General features: G+C 51.3%; 16 non-coding genes across 16 annotated transcripts; all 16 read right to left on the bottom strand.

Moving 5' to 3' along the window:
- Positions 1 to 722: 722 nt before the first annotated feature.
- LOC137328139 (U2 spliceosomal RNA) lies at positions 723 to 913 on the bottom strand. Its single transcript, XR_010964627.1, has one exon. It is a non-coding gene; the product is annotated as a U2 spliceosomal RNA (small nuclear RNA).
- An 812-nt stretch (positions 914 to 1725) lies between these two features.
- LOC137328141 (U2 spliceosomal RNA) lies at positions 1726 to 1916 on the bottom strand. Its single transcript, XR_010964629.1, has one exon. It is a non-coding gene; the product is annotated as a U2 spliceosomal RNA (small nuclear RNA).
- An 816-nt stretch (positions 1917 to 2732) lies between these two features.
- On the bottom strand, positions 2733 to 2923 carry LOC137328188 (U2 spliceosomal RNA). Its single transcript, XR_010964675.1, has one exon. It is a non-coding gene; the product is annotated as a U2 spliceosomal RNA (small nuclear RNA).
- An 812-nt stretch (positions 2924 to 3735) lies between these two features.
- On the bottom strand, positions 3736 to 3926 carry LOC137328155 (U2 spliceosomal RNA). The gene has a single exon (XR_010964642.1). It is a non-coding gene; the product is annotated as a U2 spliceosomal RNA (small nuclear RNA).
- An 812-nt stretch (positions 3927 to 4738) lies between these two features.
- On the bottom strand, positions 4739 to 4929 carry LOC137328142 (U2 spliceosomal RNA). The gene has a single exon (XR_010964630.1). It is a non-coding gene; the product is annotated as a U2 spliceosomal RNA (small nuclear RNA).
- An 812-nt stretch (positions 4930 to 5741) lies between these two features.
- LOC137328143 (U2 spliceosomal RNA) lies at positions 5742 to 5932 on the bottom strand. Its single transcript, XR_010964631.1, has one exon. It is a non-coding gene; the product is annotated as a U2 spliceosomal RNA (small nuclear RNA).
- An 812-nt stretch (positions 5933 to 6744) lies between these two features.
- LOC137330889 (U2 spliceosomal RNA) lies at positions 6745 to 6935 on the bottom strand. Its single transcript, XR_010965309.1, has one exon. It is a non-coding gene; the product is annotated as a U2 spliceosomal RNA (small nuclear RNA).
- An 812-nt stretch (positions 6936 to 7747) lies between these two features.
- On the bottom strand, positions 7748 to 7938 carry LOC137330791 (U2 spliceosomal RNA). Its single transcript, XR_010965213.1, has one exon. It is a non-coding gene; the product is annotated as a U2 spliceosomal RNA (small nuclear RNA).
- Positions 7939 to 8750: 812 nt separating this feature from the next.
- On the bottom strand, positions 8751 to 8941 carry LOC137328144 (U2 spliceosomal RNA). The gene has a single exon (XR_010964632.1). It is a non-coding gene; the product is annotated as a U2 spliceosomal RNA (small nuclear RNA).
- Positions 8942 to 9753: 812 nt separating this feature from the next.
- LOC137328145 (U2 spliceosomal RNA) lies at positions 9754 to 9944 on the bottom strand. Its single transcript, XR_010964633.1, has one exon. It is a non-coding gene; the product is annotated as a U2 spliceosomal RNA (small nuclear RNA).
- Positions 9945 to 10756: 812 nt separating this feature from the next.
- LOC137328146 (U2 spliceosomal RNA) lies at positions 10757 to 10947 on the bottom strand. The gene has a single exon (XR_010964634.1). It is a non-coding gene; the product is annotated as a U2 spliceosomal RNA (small nuclear RNA).
- Positions 10948 to 11759: 812 nt separating this feature from the next.
- On the bottom strand, positions 11760 to 11950 carry LOC137330890 (U2 spliceosomal RNA). Its single transcript, XR_010965310.1, has one exon. It is a non-coding gene; the product is annotated as a U2 spliceosomal RNA (small nuclear RNA).
- An 812-nt stretch (positions 11951 to 12762) lies between these two features.
- On the bottom strand, positions 12763 to 12953 carry LOC137328147 (U2 spliceosomal RNA). The gene has a single exon (XR_010964635.1). It is a non-coding gene; the product is annotated as a U2 spliceosomal RNA (small nuclear RNA).
- An 812-nt stretch (positions 12954 to 13765) lies between these two features.
- On the bottom strand, positions 13766 to 13956 carry LOC137330891 (U2 spliceosomal RNA). The gene has a single exon (XR_010965311.1). It is a non-coding gene; the product is annotated as a U2 spliceosomal RNA (small nuclear RNA).
- An 812-nt stretch (positions 13957 to 14768) lies between these two features.
- On the bottom strand, positions 14769 to 14959 carry LOC137328149 (U2 spliceosomal RNA). Its single transcript, XR_010964636.1, has one exon. It is a non-coding gene; the product is annotated as a U2 spliceosomal RNA (small nuclear RNA).
- Positions 14960 to 15771: 812 nt separating this feature from the next.
- On the bottom strand, positions 15772 to 15962 carry LOC137328189 (U2 spliceosomal RNA). Its single transcript, XR_010964676.1, has one exon. It is a non-coding gene; the product is annotated as a U2 spliceosomal RNA (small nuclear RNA).
- Positions 15963 to 16163: the final 201 nt, after the last annotated feature.

Below are 16163 nucleotides of genomic sequence, written 5' to 3' on the forward strand. Positions count from 1 at the left end.
AGTGGCCGGCAAACTTTGAGCAACACAATATTTTTTACCAGAACATCTAACCAAGATGAAAAGCCATCTCCGTAACACCCCCCTTCCCTTTGGCTGAGGTAACACGATCACAGCTTTTGCATTTTCGGGTGCTTAATCAACGGGCGCGCAGGATCTCAATGGAGCGCAGAATCGGTCCTGCAGCTGCCAAGTAAAGTCTGGGGTTTGCTAAGGCTGGTTCCCGGCAATAAGTCGTAGGAGACAGGCAGGGTGGCATGGGAATAGACTGCAGCAGGCGTGGCGGGCAGGGCGGGGTGCATGTGCCCAACACCACCAACCCCCATCCACCCACCCATCCTTTTCCAATGGAGGCGCCCGTGCCTGCAGTCGCACGGAAATCCAACAGGGGGCAACCTCCAGCTTAGCTGTCGAGCGGGAAACGTGGTGAGGCCTCACCCTGAAATATAGGCCAAGTCCCCATGGACAGATACGGGAAGAAAAACACAATGGTGGCTGCTTACCTTGCTGGGCAGGAGTGAAAGTGGCGTCAGCGGCGTTGGCAACATGGCACAACGGCCGGGCGAGGAACAACGCGGAGCGAGCAACAACCTACGAAGGAAAGGAGAGCATGGTCAAGCAGCTGTAAAAAGTTTTCCTTCTTTTATAACAATATTGACTACAGTAATAACATATGGTCCAAAAAAGAAACAAAATCTGTTTTTTGTTTTTCGAATCTCCCCGAGGGGAGCTGCACCGATCCTGGAAGCACTGCGATACCAGGTCGATGCGCGGAGTGGACGGAGCAAGCTCTCGTTCCATCTCCCTGTTCCAAGAATCAATTTAATATTTGGTCCCCAGATAGGGGACGTATCAGATATTAAACTGATAAGAACAGAAACTACACTGGATCTTAGCCAAAAGGCCGAGAAGCGATAACCGGTAAACTCCCGCTCCTGCTCCATTCTTCCTCGGACTCTCTCTTCTTCTTCAAAATGGTGTTGGGTGACTGAGCTTAGGTGTGAAGAGTGGCCGGCAAACTTTGAGCAACACAATATTTTTTACCAGAACATCTAACCAAGATGAAAAGCCATCTCCGTAACACCCCCCTTCCCTTTGGCTGAGGTAACACGATCACAGCTTTTGCATTTTCGGGTGCTTAATCAACGGGCGCGCAGGATCTCAATGGAGCGCAGAATCGGTCCTGCAGCTGCCAAGTAAAGTCTGGGGTTTGCTAAGGCTGGTTCCCGGCAATAAGTCGTAAGAGACAGGCAGGGTGGCATGGGAATAGACTGCAGCAGGCGTGGCGGGCAGGGCGGGGTGCATGTGCCCAACACCACCAACCCCCATCCACCCACCCATCCTTTTCCAATGGAGGCGCCCGTGCCTGCAGTCGCACGGAAATCCAACAGGGGTCAACCTCCAGCTTAGCTGTCGAGCGGGAAACGTGGTGAGGCCTCACCCTGAAATATAGGCCAAGTCCCCATGGACAGATACGGGAAGAAAAACACAATGGTGGCTGCTTACCTTGCTGGGCAGGAGTGAAAGTGGCGTCAGCGGCGTTGGCAACATGGCACAACGGCCGGGCGAGGAACAACGCGGAGCGAGCAACAACCTACGAAGGAAAGGAGAGCATGGTCAAGCAGCTGTAAAAAGTTTTCCTTCTTTTATAACAATATTGACTACAGTAATAACATATGGTCCAAAAAAGAAACAAAATCTGTTTTTTGTTTTTCGAATCTCCCCGAGGGGAGCTGCACCGATCCTGGAAGCACTGCGATACCAGGTCGATGCGCGGAGTGGACGGAGCAAGCTCTCGTTCCATCTCCCTGTTCCAAGAATCAATTTAATATTTGGTCCCCAGATAGGGGACGTATCAGATATTAAACTGATAAGAACAGAAACTACACTGGATCTTAGCCAAAAGGCCGAGAAGCGATAACCGGTAAACTCCCGCTCCTGCTCCATTCTTCCTCGGACTCTCTCTTCTTCTTCAAAATGGTGTTGGGTGACTGAGCTTCGGTGTGAAGAGTGGCCGGCAAACTTTGAGCAACACAATATTTTTTACCAGAACATCTAACCAAGATGAAAAGCCATCTCCGTAACACCCCCCTTCCCTTTGGCTGAGGTAACACGATCACAGCTTTTGCATTTTCGGGTGCTTAATCAACGGGCGCGCAGGATCTCAATGGAGCGCAGAATCGGTCCTGCAGCTGCCAAGTAAAGTCTGGGGTTTGCTAAGGCTGGTTCCCGGCAATAAGTCGTAAGAGACAGGCAGGGTGGCATGGGAATAGACTGCAGCAGGCGTGGCGGGCAGGGCGGGGTGCATGTGCCCAACACCACCAACCCCCATCCACCCACCCACCCATCCTTTTCCAATGGAGGCGCCCGTGCCTGCAGTCGCACGGAAATCCAACAGGGGGCAACCTCCAGCTTAGCTGTCGAGCGGGAAACGTGGTGAGGCCTCACCCTGAAATATAGGCCAAGTCCCCATGGACAGATACGGGAAGAAAAACACAATGGTGGCTGCTTACCTTGCTGAGCAGGAGTGAAAGTGGCGTCAGCGGCGTTGGCAACATGGCACAACGGCCGGGCGAGGAACAACGCGGAGCGAGCAACAACCTACGAAGGAAAGGAGAGCATGGTCAAGCAGCTGTAAAAAGTTTTCCTTCTTTTATAACAATATTGACTACAGTAATAACATATGGCCCAAAAAAGAAACAAAATCTGTTTTTTGTTTTTCGAATCTCCCCGAGGGGAGCTGCACCGATCCTGGAAGCACTGCGATACCAGGTCGATGCGCGGAGTGGACGGAGCAAGCTCTCGTTCCATCTCCCTGTTCCAAAAATCAATTTAATATTTGGTCCCCAAATAGGGGACGTATCAGATATTAAACTGATAAGAACAGAAACTACACTGGATCTTAGCAAAAAGGCCGAGAAGCGATAACCGGTAAACTCCCGCTCCTGCTCCATTCTTCCTCGGACTCTCTCTTCTTCTTCAAAATGGTGTTGGGTGACTGAGCTTAGGTGTGAAGAGTGGCCGGCAAACTTTGAGCAACACAATATTTTTTACCAGAACATCTAACCAAGATGAAAAGCCATCTCCGTAACACCCCCCTTCCCTTTGGCTGAGGTAACATGATCACAGCTTTTGCATTTTCGGGTGCTTAATCAACGGGCGCGCAGGATCTCAATGGAGCGCAGAATCGGTCCTGCAGCTGCCAAGTAAAGTCTGGGGTTTGCTAAGGCTGGTTCCCGGCAATAAGTCGTAGGAGACAGGCAGGGTGGCATGGGAATAGACTGCAGCAGGCGTGGCGGGCAGGGCGGGGTGCATGTGCCCAACACCACCAACCCCCATCCACCCACCCATCCTTTTCCAATGGAGGCGCCCGTGCCTGCAGTCGCACGGAAATCCAACAGGGGGCAACCTCCAGCTTAGCTGTCGAGCGGGAAACGTGGTGAGGCCTCACCCTGAAATATAGGCCAAGTCCCCATGGACAGATACGGGAAGAAAAACACAATGGTGGCTGCTTACCTTGCTGAGCAGGAGTGAAAGTGGCGTCAGCGGCGTTGGCAACATGGCACAAAGGCCGGGCGAGGAACAACGCGGAGCGAGCAACAACCTACGAAGGAAAGGAGAGCATGGTCAAGCAGCTGTAAAAAGTTTTCCTTCTTTTATAACAATATTGACTACAGTAATAACATATGGCCCAAAAAAGAAACAACATCTGTTTTTTGTTTTTCGAATCTCCCCGAGGGGAGCTGCACCGATCCTGGAAGCACTGCGATACCAGGTCGATGCGCGGAGTGGACGGAGCAAGCTCTCGTTCCATCTCCCTGTTCCAAGAATCAATTTAATATTTGGTCCCCAGATAGGGGACGTATCAGATATTAAACTGATAAGAACAGAAACTACACTGGATCTTAGCCAAAAGGCCAAGAAGCGATAACCGGTAAACTCCCGCTCCTGCTCCATTCTTCCTCGGACTCTCTCTTCTTCTTCAAAATGGTGTTGGGTGACTGAGCTTAGGTGTGAAGAGTGGCCGGCAAACTTTGAGCAACACAATATTTTTTACCAGAACATCTAACCAAGATGAAAAGCCATCTCCGTAACACCCCCCTTCCCTTTGGCTGAGGTAACACGATCACAGCTTTTGCATTTTCGGGTGCTTAATCAACGGGCGCGCAGGATCTCAATGGAGCGCAGAATCGGTCCTGCAGCTGCCAAGTAAAGTCTGGGGTTTGCTAAGGCTGGTTCCCGGCAATAAGTCGTAAGAGACAGGCAGGGTGGCATGGGAATAGACTGCAGCAGGCGTGGCGGGCAGGGCGGGGTGCATGTGCCCAACACCACCAACCCCCATCCACCCACCCATTCTTTTCCAATGGAGGCGCCCGTGCCTGCAGTCGCACGGAAATCCAACAGGGGGCAACCTCCAGCTTAGCTGTCGAGCGGGAAACGTGGTGAGGCCTCACCCTGAAATATAGGCCAAGTCCCCATGGACAGATACGGGAAGAAAAACACAATGGTGGCTGCTTACCTTGCTGAGCAGGAGTGAAAGTGGCGTCAGCGGCGTTGGCAACATGGCACAACGGCCGGGCGAGGAACAACGCGTAGCGAGCAACAACCTACGAAGGAAAGGAGAGCATGGTCAAGCAGCTGTAAAAAGTTTTCCTTCTTTTATAACAATATTGACTACAGTAATAACATATGGCCCAAAAAAGAAACAAAATCTGTTTTTTGTTTTTCGAATCTCCCCGAGGGGAGCTGCACCGATCCTGGAAGCACTGCGATACCAGGTCGATGCGCGGAGTGGACGGAGCAAGCTCTCGTTCCATCTCCCTGTTCCAAGAATCAATTTAATATTTGGTCCCCAGATAGGGGACGTATCAGATATTAAACTGATAAGAACAGAAACTACACTGGATCTTAGCCAAAAGGCCGAGAAGCGATAACCGGTAAACTCCCGCTCCTGCTCCATTCTTCCTCGGACTCTCTCTTCTTCTTCAAAATGGTGTTGGGTGACTGAGCTTAGGTGTGAAGAGTGGCCGGCAAACTTTGAGCAACACAATATTTTTTACCAGAACATCTAACCAAGATGAAAAGCCATCTCCGTAACACCCCCCTTCCCTTTGGCTGAGGTAACACGATCACAACTTTTGCATTTTCGGGTGCTTAATCAACGGGCGCGCAGGATCTCAATGGAGCGCAGAATCGGTCCTGCAGCTGCCAAGTAAAGTCTGGGGTTTGCTAAGGCTGGTTCCCGGCAATAAGTCGTAGGAGACAGGCAGGGTGGCATGGGAATAGACTGCAGCAGGCGTGGCGGGCAGGGCGGGGTGCATGTGCCCAACACCACCAACCCACATCCACCCACCCATCCTTTTCCAATGGAGGCGCCCGTGCCTGCAGTCGCACGGAAATCCAACAGGGGGCAACCTCCAGCTTAGCTGTCGAGCGGGAAACGTGGTGAGGCCTCACCCTGAAATATAGGCCAAGTCCCCATGGACAGATACGGGAAGAAAAACACAATGGTGGCTGCTTACCTTGCTGGGCAGGAGTGAAAGTGGCGTCAGCGGCGTTGGCAACATGGCACAACGGCCGGGCGAGGAACAACGCGGAGCGAGCAACAACCTACGAAGGAAAGGAGAGCATGGTCAAGCAGCCGTAAAAAGTTTTCCTTCTTTTATAACAATATTGACTACAGTAATAACATATGGTCCAAAAAAGAAACAAAATCTGTTTTTTGTTTTTCGAATCTCCCCGAGGGGAGCTGCACCGATCCTGGAAGCACTGCGATACCAGGTCGATGCGCGGAGTGGACGGAGCAAGCTCTCGTTCCATCTCCCTGTTCCAAGAATCAATTTAATATTTGGTCCCCAGATAGGGGACGTATCAGATATTAAACTGATAAGAACAGAAACTACACTGGATCTTAGCCAAAAGGCCGAGAAGCGATAACCGGTAAACTCCCGCTCCTGCTCCATTCTTCCTCGGACTCTCTCTTCTTCTTCAAAATGGTGTTGGGTGACTGAGCTTAGGTGTGAAGAGTGGCCGGCAAACTTTGAGCAACACAATATTTTTTACCAGAACATCTAACCAAGATGAAAAGCCATCTCCGTAACACCCCCCTTCCCTTTGGCTGAGGTAACACGATCACAGCTTTTGCATTTTCGGGTGCTTAATCAACGGGCGCGCAGGATCTCAATGGAGCGCAGAATCGGTCCTGCAGCTGCCAAGTAAAGTCTGGGGTTTGCTAAGGCTGGTTCCCGGCAATAAGTCGTAAGAGACAGGCAGGGTGGCATGGGAATAGACTGCAGCAGGCGTGGCGGGCAGGGCGGGGTGCATGTGCCCAACACCACCAACCCCCATCCACCCACCCATCCTTTTCCAATGGAGGCGCCCGTGCCTGCAGTCGCACGGAAATCCAACAGGGGTCAACCTCCAGCTTAGCTGTCGAGCGGGAAACGTGGTGAGGCCTCACCCTGAAATATAGGCCAAGTCCCCATGGACAGATACGGGAAGAAAAACACAATGGTGGCTGCTTACCTTGCTGAGCAGGAGTGAAAGTGGCGTCAGCGGCGTTGGCAACATGGCACAACGGCCGGGCGAGGAACAACGCGGAGCGAGCAACAACCTACGAAGGAAAGGAGAGCATGGTCAAGCAGCTGTAAAAAGTTTTCCTTCTTTTATAACAATATTGACTACAGTAATAACATATGGTCCAAAAAAGAAACAAAATCTGTTTTTTGTTTTTCGAATCTCCCCGAAGGGAGCTGCACCGATCCTGGAAGCACTGCTGTACCAGGTCGATGCGCGGAGTGGACGGAGCAAGCTCTCGTTCCATCTCCCTGTTCCAAAAATCAATTTAATATTTGGTCCCCAGATAGGGGACGTATCAGATATTAAACTGATAAGAACAGAAACTACACTGGATCTTAGCCAAAAGGCCAAGAAGCGATAACCGGTAAACTCCCGCTCCTGCTCCATTCTTCCTCGGACTCTCTCTTCTTCTTCAAAATGGTGTTGGGTGACTGAGCTTCGGTGTGAAGAGTGGCCGGCAAACTTTGAGCAACACAATATTTTTTACCAGAACATCTAACCAAGATGAAAAGCCATCTCCGTAACACCCCCCTTCCCTTTGGCTGAGGTAACACGATCACAGCTTTTGCATTTTCGGGTGCTTAATCAACGGGCGCGCAGGATCTCAATGGAGCGCAGAATCGGTCCTGCAGCTGCCAAGTAAAGTCTGGGGTTTGCTAAGGCTGGTTCCCGGCAATAAGTCGTAGGAGACAGGCAGGGTGGCATGGGAATAGACTGCAGCAGGCGTGGCGGGCAGGGCGGGGTGCATGTGCCCAACACCACCAACCCCCATCCACCCACCCATCCTTTTCCAATGGAGGCGCCCGTGCCTGCAGTCGCACGGAAATCCAACAGGGGGCAACCTCCAGCTTAGCTGTCGAGCGGGAAACGTGGTGAGGCCTCACCCTGAAATATAGGCCAAGTCCCCATGGACAGATACGGGAAGAAAAACACAATGGTGGCTGCTTACCTTGCTGGGCAGGAGTGAAAGTGGCGTCAGCGGCGTTGGCAACATGGCACAACGGCCGGGCGAGGAACAACGCGGAGCGAGCAACAACCTACGAAGGAAAGGAGAGCATGGTCAAGCAGCTGTAAAAAGTTTTCCTTCTTTTATAACAATATTGACTACAGTAATAACATATGGTCCAAAAAAGAAACAAAATCTGTTTTTTGTTTTTCGAATCTCCCCGAGGGGAGCTGCACCGATCCTGGAAGCACTGCGATACCAGGTCGATGCGCGGAGTGGACGGAGCAAGCTCTCGTTCCATCTCCCTGTTCCAAAAATCAATTTAATATTTGGTCCCCAGATAGGGGACGTATCAGATATTAAACTGATAAGAACAGAAACTACACTGGATCTTAGCCAAAAGGCCAAGAAGCGATAACCGGTAAACTCCCGCTCCTGCTCCATTCTTCCTCGGACTCTCTCTTCTTCTTCAAAATGGTGTTGGGTGACTGAGCTTCGGTGTGAAGAGTGGCCGGCAAACTTTGAGCAACACAATATTTTTTACCAGAACATCTAACCAAGATGAAAAGCCATCTCCGTAACACCCCCCTTCCCTTTGGCTGAGGTAACACGATCACAGCTTTTGCATTTTCGGGTGCTTAATCAACGGGCGCGCAGGATCTCAATGGAGCGCAGAATCGGTCCTGCAGCTGCCAAGTAAAGTCTGGGGTTTGCTAAGGCTGGTTCCCGGCAATAAGTCGTAGGAGACAGGCAGGGTGGCATGGGAATAGACTGCAGCAGGCGTGGCGGGCAGGGCGGGGTGCATGTGCCCAACACCACCAACCCCCATCCACCCACCCATCCTTTTCCAATGGAGGCGCCCGTGCCTGCAGTCGCACGGAAATCCAACAGGGGGCAACCTCCAGCTTAGCTGTCGAGCGGGAAACGTGGTGAGGCCTCACCCTGAAATATAGGCCAAGTCCCCATGGACAGATACGGGAAGAAAAACACAATGGTGGCTGCTTACCTTGCTGGGCAGGAGTGAAAGTGGCGTCAGCGGCGTTGGCAACATGGCACAACGGCCGGGCGAGGAACAACGCGGAGCGAGCAACAACCTACGAAGGAAAGGAGAGCATGGTCAAGCAGCTGTAAAAAGTTTTCCTTCTTTTATAACAATATTGACTACAGTAATAACATATGGTCCAAAAAAGAAACAAAATCTGTTTTTTGTTTTTCGAATCTCCCCGAGGGGAGCTGCACCGATCCTGGAAGCACTGCGATACCAGGTCGATGCGCGGAGTGGACGGAGCAAGCTCTCGTTCCATCTCCCTGTTCCAAGAATCAATTTAATATTTGGTCCCCAGATAGGGGACGTATCAGATATTAAACTGATAAGAACAGAAACTACACTGGATCTTAGCCAAAAGGCCGAGAAGCGATAACCGGTAAACTCCCGCTCCTGCTCCATTCTTCCTCGGACTCTCTCTTCTTCTTCAAAATGGTGTTGGGTGACTGAGCTTAGGTGTGAAGAGTGGCCGGCAAACTTTGAGCAACACAATATTTTTTACCAGAACATCTAACCAAGATGAAAAGCCATCTCCGTAACACCCCCCTTCCCTTTGGCTGAGGTAACACGATCACAGCTTTTGCATTTTCGGGTGCTTAATCAACGGGCGCGCAGGATCTCAATGGAGCGCAGAATCGGTCCTGCAGCTGCCAAGTAAAGTCTGGGGTTTGCTAAGGCTGGTTCCCGGCAATAAGTCGTAGGAGACAGGCAGGGTGGCATGGGAATAGACTGCAGCAGGCGTGGCGGGCAGGGCGGGGTGCATGTGCCCAACACCACCAACCCCCATCCACCCACCCATCCTTTTCCAATGGAGGCGCCCGTGCCTGCAGTCGCACGGAAATCCAACAGGGGGCAACCTCCAGCTTAGCTGTCGAGCGGGAAACGTGGTGAGGCCTCACCCTGAAATATAGGCCAAGTCCCCATGGACAGATACGGGAAGAAAAACACAATGGTGGCTGCTTACCTTGCTGGGCAGGAGTGAAAGTGGCGTCAGCGGCGTTGGCAACATGGCACAACGGCCGGGCGAGGAACAACGCGGAGCGAGCAACAACCTACGAAGGAAAGGAGAGCATGGTCAAGCAGCTGTAAAAAGTTTTCCTTCTTTTATAACAATATTGACTACAGTAATAACATATGGTCCAAAAAAGAAACAAAATCTGTTTTTTGTTTTTCGAATCTCCCCGAGGGGAGCTGCACCGATCCTGGAAGCACTGCGATACCAGGTCGATGCGCGGAGTGGACGGAGCAAGCTCTCGTTCCATCTCCCTGTTCCAAGAATCAATTTAATATTTGGTCCCCAGATAGGGGACGTATCAGATATTAAACTGATAAGAACAGAAACTACACTGGATCTTAGCCAAAAGGCCGAGAAGCGATAACCGGTAAACTCCCGCTCCTGCTCCATTCTTCCTCGGACTCTCTCTTCTTCTTCAAAATGGTGTTGGGTGACTGAGCTTAGGTGTGAAGAGTGGCCGGCAAACTTTGAGCAACACAATATTTTTTACCAGAACATCTAACCAAGATGAAAAGCCATCTCCGTAACACCCCCCTTCCCTTTGGCTGAGGTAACACGATCACAGCTTTTGCATTTTCGGGTGCTTAATCAACGGGCGCGCAGGATCTCAATGGAGCGCAGAATCGGTCCTGCAGCTGCCAAGTAAAGTCTGGGGTTTGCTAAGGCTGGTTCCCGGCAATAAGTCGTAAGAGACAGGCAGGGTGGCATGGGAATAGACTGCAGCAGGCGTGGCGGGCAGGGCGGGGTGCATGTGCCCAACACCACCAACCCCCATCCACCCACCCATCCTTTTCCAATGGAGGCGCCCGTGCCTGCAGTCGCACGGAAATCCAACAGGGGTCAACCTCCAGCTTAGCTGTCGAGCGGGAAACGTGGTGAGGCCTCACCCTGAAATATAGGCCAAGTCCCCATGGACAGATACGGGAAGAAAAACACAATGGTGGCTGCTTACCTTGCTGGGCAGGAGTGAAAGTGGCGTCAGCGGCGTTGGCAACATGGCACAACGGCCGGGCGAGGAACAACGCGGAGCGAGCAACAACCTACGAAGGAAAGGAGAGCATGGTCAAGCAGCTGTAAAAAGTTTTCCTTCTTTTATAACAATATTGACTACAGTAATAACATATGGTCCAAAAAAGAAACAAAATCTGTTTTTTGTTTTTCGAATCTCCCCGAGGGGAGCTGCACCGATCCTGGAAGCACTGCGATACCAGGTCGATGCGCGGAGTGGACGGAGCAAGCTCTCGTTCCATCTCCCTGTTCCAAGAATCAATTTAATATTTGGTCCCCAGATAGGGGACGTATCAGATATTAAACTGATAAGAACAGAAACTACACTGGATCTTAGCCAAAAGGCCGAGAAGCGATAACCGGTAAACTCCCGCTCCTGCTCCATTCTTCCTCGGACTCTCTCTTCTTCTTCAAAATGGTGTTGGGTGACTGAGCTTAGGTGTGAAGAGTGGCCGGCAAACTTTGAGCAACACAATATTTTTTACCAGAACATCTAACCAAGATGAAAAGCCATCTCCGTAACACCCCCCTTCCCTTTGGCTGAGGTAACACGATCACAGCTTTTGCATTTTCGGGTGCTTAATCAACGGGCGCGCAGGATCTCAATGGAGCGCAGAATCGGTCCTGCAGCTGCCAAGTAAAGTCTGGGGTTTGCTAAGGCTGGTTCCCGGCAATAAGTCGTAAGAGACAGGCAGGGTGGCATGGGAATAGACTGCAGCAGGCGTGGCGGGCAGGGCGGGGTGCATGTGCCCAACACCACCAACCCCCATCCACCCACCCATCCTTTTCCAATGGAGGCGCCCGTGCCTGCAGTCGCACGGAAATCCAACAGGGGTCAACCTCCAGCTTAGCTGTCGAGCGGGAAACGTGGTGAGGCCTCACCCTGAAATATAGGCCAAGTCCCCATGGACAGATACGGGAAGAAAAACACAATGGTGGCTGCTTACCTTGCTGAGCAGGAGTGAAAGTGGCGTCAGCGGCGTTGGCAACATGGCACAACGGCCGGGCGAGGAACAACGCGGAGCGAGCAACAACCTACGAAGGAAAGGAGAGCATGGTCAAGCAGCTGTAAAAAGTTTTCCTTCTTTTATAACAATATTGACTACAGTAATAACATATGGTCCAAAAAAGAAACAAAATCTGTTTTTTGTTTTTCGAATCTCCCCGAAGGGAGCTGCACCGATCCTGGAAGCACTGCTGTACCAGGTCGATGCGCGGAGTGGACGGAGCAAGCTCTCGTTCCATCTCCCTGTTCCAAAAATCAATTTAATATTTGGTCCCCAGATAGGGGACGTATCAGATATTAAACTGATAAGAACAGAAACTACACTGGATCTTAGCCAAAAGGCCAAGAAGCGATAACCGGTAAACTCCCGCTCCTGCTCCATTCTTCCTCGGACTCTCTCTTCTTCTTCAAAATGGTGTTGGGTGACTGAGCTTCGGTGTGAAGAGTGGCCGGCAAACTTTGAGCAACACAATATTTTTTACCAGAACATCTAACCAAGATGAAAAGCCATCTCCGTAACACCCCCCTTCCCTTTGGCTGAGGTAACACGATCACAGCTTTTGCATTTTCGGGTGCTTAATCAACGGGCGCGCAGGATCTCAATGGAGCGCAGAATCGGTCCTGCAGCTGCCAAGTAAAGTCTGGGGTTTGCTAAGGCTGGTTCCCGGCAATAAGTCGTAGGAGACAGGCAGGGTGGCATGGGAATAGACTGCAGCAGGCGTGGCGGGCAGGGCGGGGTGCATGTGCCCAACACCACCAACCCCCATCCACCCACCCATCCTTTTCCAATGGAGGCGCCCGTGCCTGCAGTCGCACGGAAATCCAACAGGGGGCAACCTCCAGCTTAGCTGTCGAGCGGGAAACGTGGTGAGGCCTCACCCTGAAATATAGGCCAAGTCCCCATGGACAGATACGGGAAGAAAAACACAATGGTGGCTGCTTACCTTGCTGGGCAGGAGTGAAAGTGGCGTCAGCGGCGTTGGCAACATGGCACAACGGCCGGGCGAGGAACAACGCGGAGCGAGCAACAACCTACGAAGGAAAGGAGAGCATGGTCAAGCAGCTGTAAAAAGTTTTCCTTCTTTTATAACAATATTAACTACAGTAATAACATATGGTCCAAAAAAGAAACAAAATCTGTTTTTTGTTTTTCGAATCTCCCCGAGGGGAGCTGCACCGATCCTGGAAGCACTGCGATACCAGGTCGATGCGCGGAGTGGACGGAGCAAGCTCTCGTTCCATCTCCCTGTTCCAAGAATCAATTTAATATTTGGTCCCCAGATAGGGGACGTATCAGATATTAAACTGATAAGAACAGAAACTACACTGGATCTTAGCCAAAAGGCCGAGAAGCGATAACCGGTAAACTCCCGCTCCTGCTCCATTCTTCCTCGGACTCTCTCTTCTTCTTCAAAATGGTGTTGGGTGACTGAGCTTAGGTGTGAAGAGTGGCCGGCAAACTTTGAGCAACACAATATTTTTTACCAGAACATCTAACCAAGATGAAAAGCCATCTCCGTAACACCCCCCTTCCCTTTGGCTGAGGTAACACGATCACAGCTTTTGCATTTTCGGGTGCTTAATCAACGGGCGCGCAGGATCTCAATGGAGCGCAGAATCGGTCCTGCAGCTGCCAAGTAAAGTCTGGGGTTTGCTAAGGCTGGTTCCCGGCAATAAGTCGTAAGAGACAGGCAGGGTGGCATGGGAATAGACTGCAGCAGGCGTGGCGGGCAGGGCGGGGTGCATGTGCCCAACACCACCAACCCCCATCCACCCACCCATCCTTTTCCAATGGAGGCGCCCGTGCCTGCAGTCGCACGGAAATCCAACAGGGGGCAACCTCCAGCTTAGCTGTCGAGCGGGAAACGTGGTGAGGCCTCACCCTGAAATATAGGCCAAGTCCCCATGGACAGATACGGGAAGAAAAACACAATGGTGGCTGCTTACCTTGCTGAGCAGGAGTGAAAGTGGCGTCAGCGGCGTTGGCAACATGGCACAACGGCCGGGCGAGGAACAACGCGGAGCGAGCAACAACCTACGAAGGAAAGGAGAGCATGGTCAAGCAGCTGTAAAAAGTTTTCCTTCTTTTATAACAATATTGACTACAGTAATAACATATGGTCCAAAAAAGAAACAAAATCTGTTTTTTGTTTTTCGAATCTCCCCGAAGGGAGCTGCACCGATCCTGGAAGCACTGCTGTACCAGGTCGATGCGCGGAGTGGACGGAGCAAGCTCTCGTTCCATCTCCCTGTTCCAAAAATCAATTTAATATTTGGTCCCCAGATAGGGGACGTATCAGATATTAAACTGATAAGAACAGAAACTACACTGGATCTTAGCCAAAAGGCCAAGAAGCGATAACCGGTAAACTCCCGCTCCTGCTCCATTCTTCCTCGGACTCTCTCTTCTTCTTCAAAATGGTGTTGGGTGACTGAGCTTCGGTGTGAAGAGTGGCCGGCAAACTTTGAGCAACACAATATTTTTTACCAGAACATCTAACCAAGATGAAAAGCCATCTCCGTAACACCCCCCTTCCCTTTGGCTGAGGTAACACGATCACAGCTTTTGCATTTTCGGGTGCTTAATCAACGGGCGCGCAGGATCTCAATGGAGCGCAGAATCGGTCCTGCAGCTGCCAAGTAAAGTCTGGGGTTTGCTAAGGCTGGTTCCCGGCAATAAGTCGTAGGAGACAGGCAGGGTGGCATGGGAATAGACTGCAGCAGGCGTGGCGGGCAGGGCGGGGTGCATGTGCCCAACACCACCAACCCCCATCCACCCACCCATCCTTTTCCAATGGAGGCGCCCGTGCCTGCAGTCGCACGGAAATCCAACAGGGGGCAACCTCCAGCTTAGCTGTCGAGCGGGAAACGTGGTGAGGCCTCACCCTGAAATATAGGCCAAGTCCCCATGGACAGATACGGGAAGAAAAACACAATGGTGGCTGCTTACCTTGCTGGGCAGGAGTGAAAGTGGCGTCAGCGGCGTTGGCAACATGGCACAACGGCCGGGCGAGGAACAACGCGGAGCGAGCAACAACCTACGAAGGAAAGGAGAGCATGGTCAAGCAGCTGTAAAAAGTTTTCCTTCTTTTATAACAATATTGACTACAGTAATAACATATGGTCCAAAAAAGAAACAAAATCTGTTTTTTGTTTTTCGAATCTCCCCGAGGGGAGCTGCACCGATCCTGGAAGCACTGCGATACCAGGTCGATGCGCGGAGTGGACGGAGCAAGCTCTCGTTCCATCTCCCTGTTCCAAGAATCAATTTAATATTTGGTCCCCAGATAGGGGACGTATCAGATATTAAACTGATAAGAACAGAAACTACACTGGATCTTAGCCAAAAGGCCGAGAAGCGATAACCGGTAAACTCCCGCTCCTGCTCCATTCTTCCTCGGACTCTCTCTTCTTCTTCAAAATGGTGTTGGGTGACTGAGCTTAGGTGTGAAGAGTGGCCGGCAAACTTTGAGCAACACAATATTTTTTACCAGAACATCTAACCAAGATGAAAAGCCATCTCCGTAACACCCCCCTTCCCTTTGGCTGAGGTAACACGATCACAGCTTTTGCATTTTCGGGTGCTTAATCAACGGGCGCGCAGGATCTCAATGGAGCGCAGAATCGGTCCTGCAGCTGCCAAGTAAAGTCTGGGGTTTGCTAAGGCTGGTTCCCGGCAATAAGTCGTAGGAGACAGGCAGGGTGGCATGGGAATAGACTGCAGCAGGCGTGGCGGGCAGGGCGGGGTGCATGTGCCCAACACCACCAACCCCCATCCACCCACCCATCCTTTTCCAATGGAGGCGCCCGTGCCTGCAGTCGCACGGAAATCCAACAGGGGGCAACCTCCAGCTTAGCTGTCGAGCGGGAAACGTGGTGAGGCCTCACCCTGAAATATAGGCCAAGTCCCCATGGACAGATACGGGAAGAAAAACACAATGGTGGCTGCTTACCTTGCTGGGCAGGAGTGAAAGTGGCGTCAGCGGCGTTGGCAACATGGCACAACGGCCGGGCGAGGAACAACGCGGAGCGAGCAACAACCTACGAAGGAAAGGAGAGCATGGTCAAGCAGCTGTAAAAAGTTTTCCTTCTTTTATAACAATATTGACTACAGTAATAACATATGGTCCAAAAAAGAAACAAAATCTGTTTTTTGTTTTTCGAATCTCCCCGAGGGGAGCTGCACCGATCCTGGAAGCACTGCGATACCAGGTCGATGCGCGGAGTGGACGGAGCAAGCTCTCGTTCCATCTCCCTGTTCCAAGAATCAATTTAATATTTGGTCCCCAGATAGGGGACGTATCAGATATTAAACTGATAAGAACAGAAACTACACTGGATCTTAGCCAAAAGGCCGAGAAGCGACAACCGGTAAACTCCCGCTCCTGCTCCATTCTTCCTCGGACTCTCTCTTCTTCTTCAAAATGGTGTTGGGTGACTGAGCTTAGGTGTGAAGAGTGGCCGGCAAACTTTGAGCAACACAATATTTTTTACCAGAACATCTAACCAAGATGAAAAGCCATCTCCGTAACACCCCCCTTCCCTTTGGCTGAGGTAACACGATCAC

The sequence above is a fragment of the Heptranchias perlo genome, chromosome 12 (genome assembly GCF_035084215.1).
Source record: "Heptranchias perlo isolate sHepPer1 chromosome 12, sHepPer1.hap1, whole genome shotgun sequence".
In the NCBI taxonomy this organism is placed as follows: Eukaryota; Metazoa; Chordata; class Chondrichthyes; order Hexanchiformes; family Hexanchidae; genus Heptranchias; species Heptranchias perlo.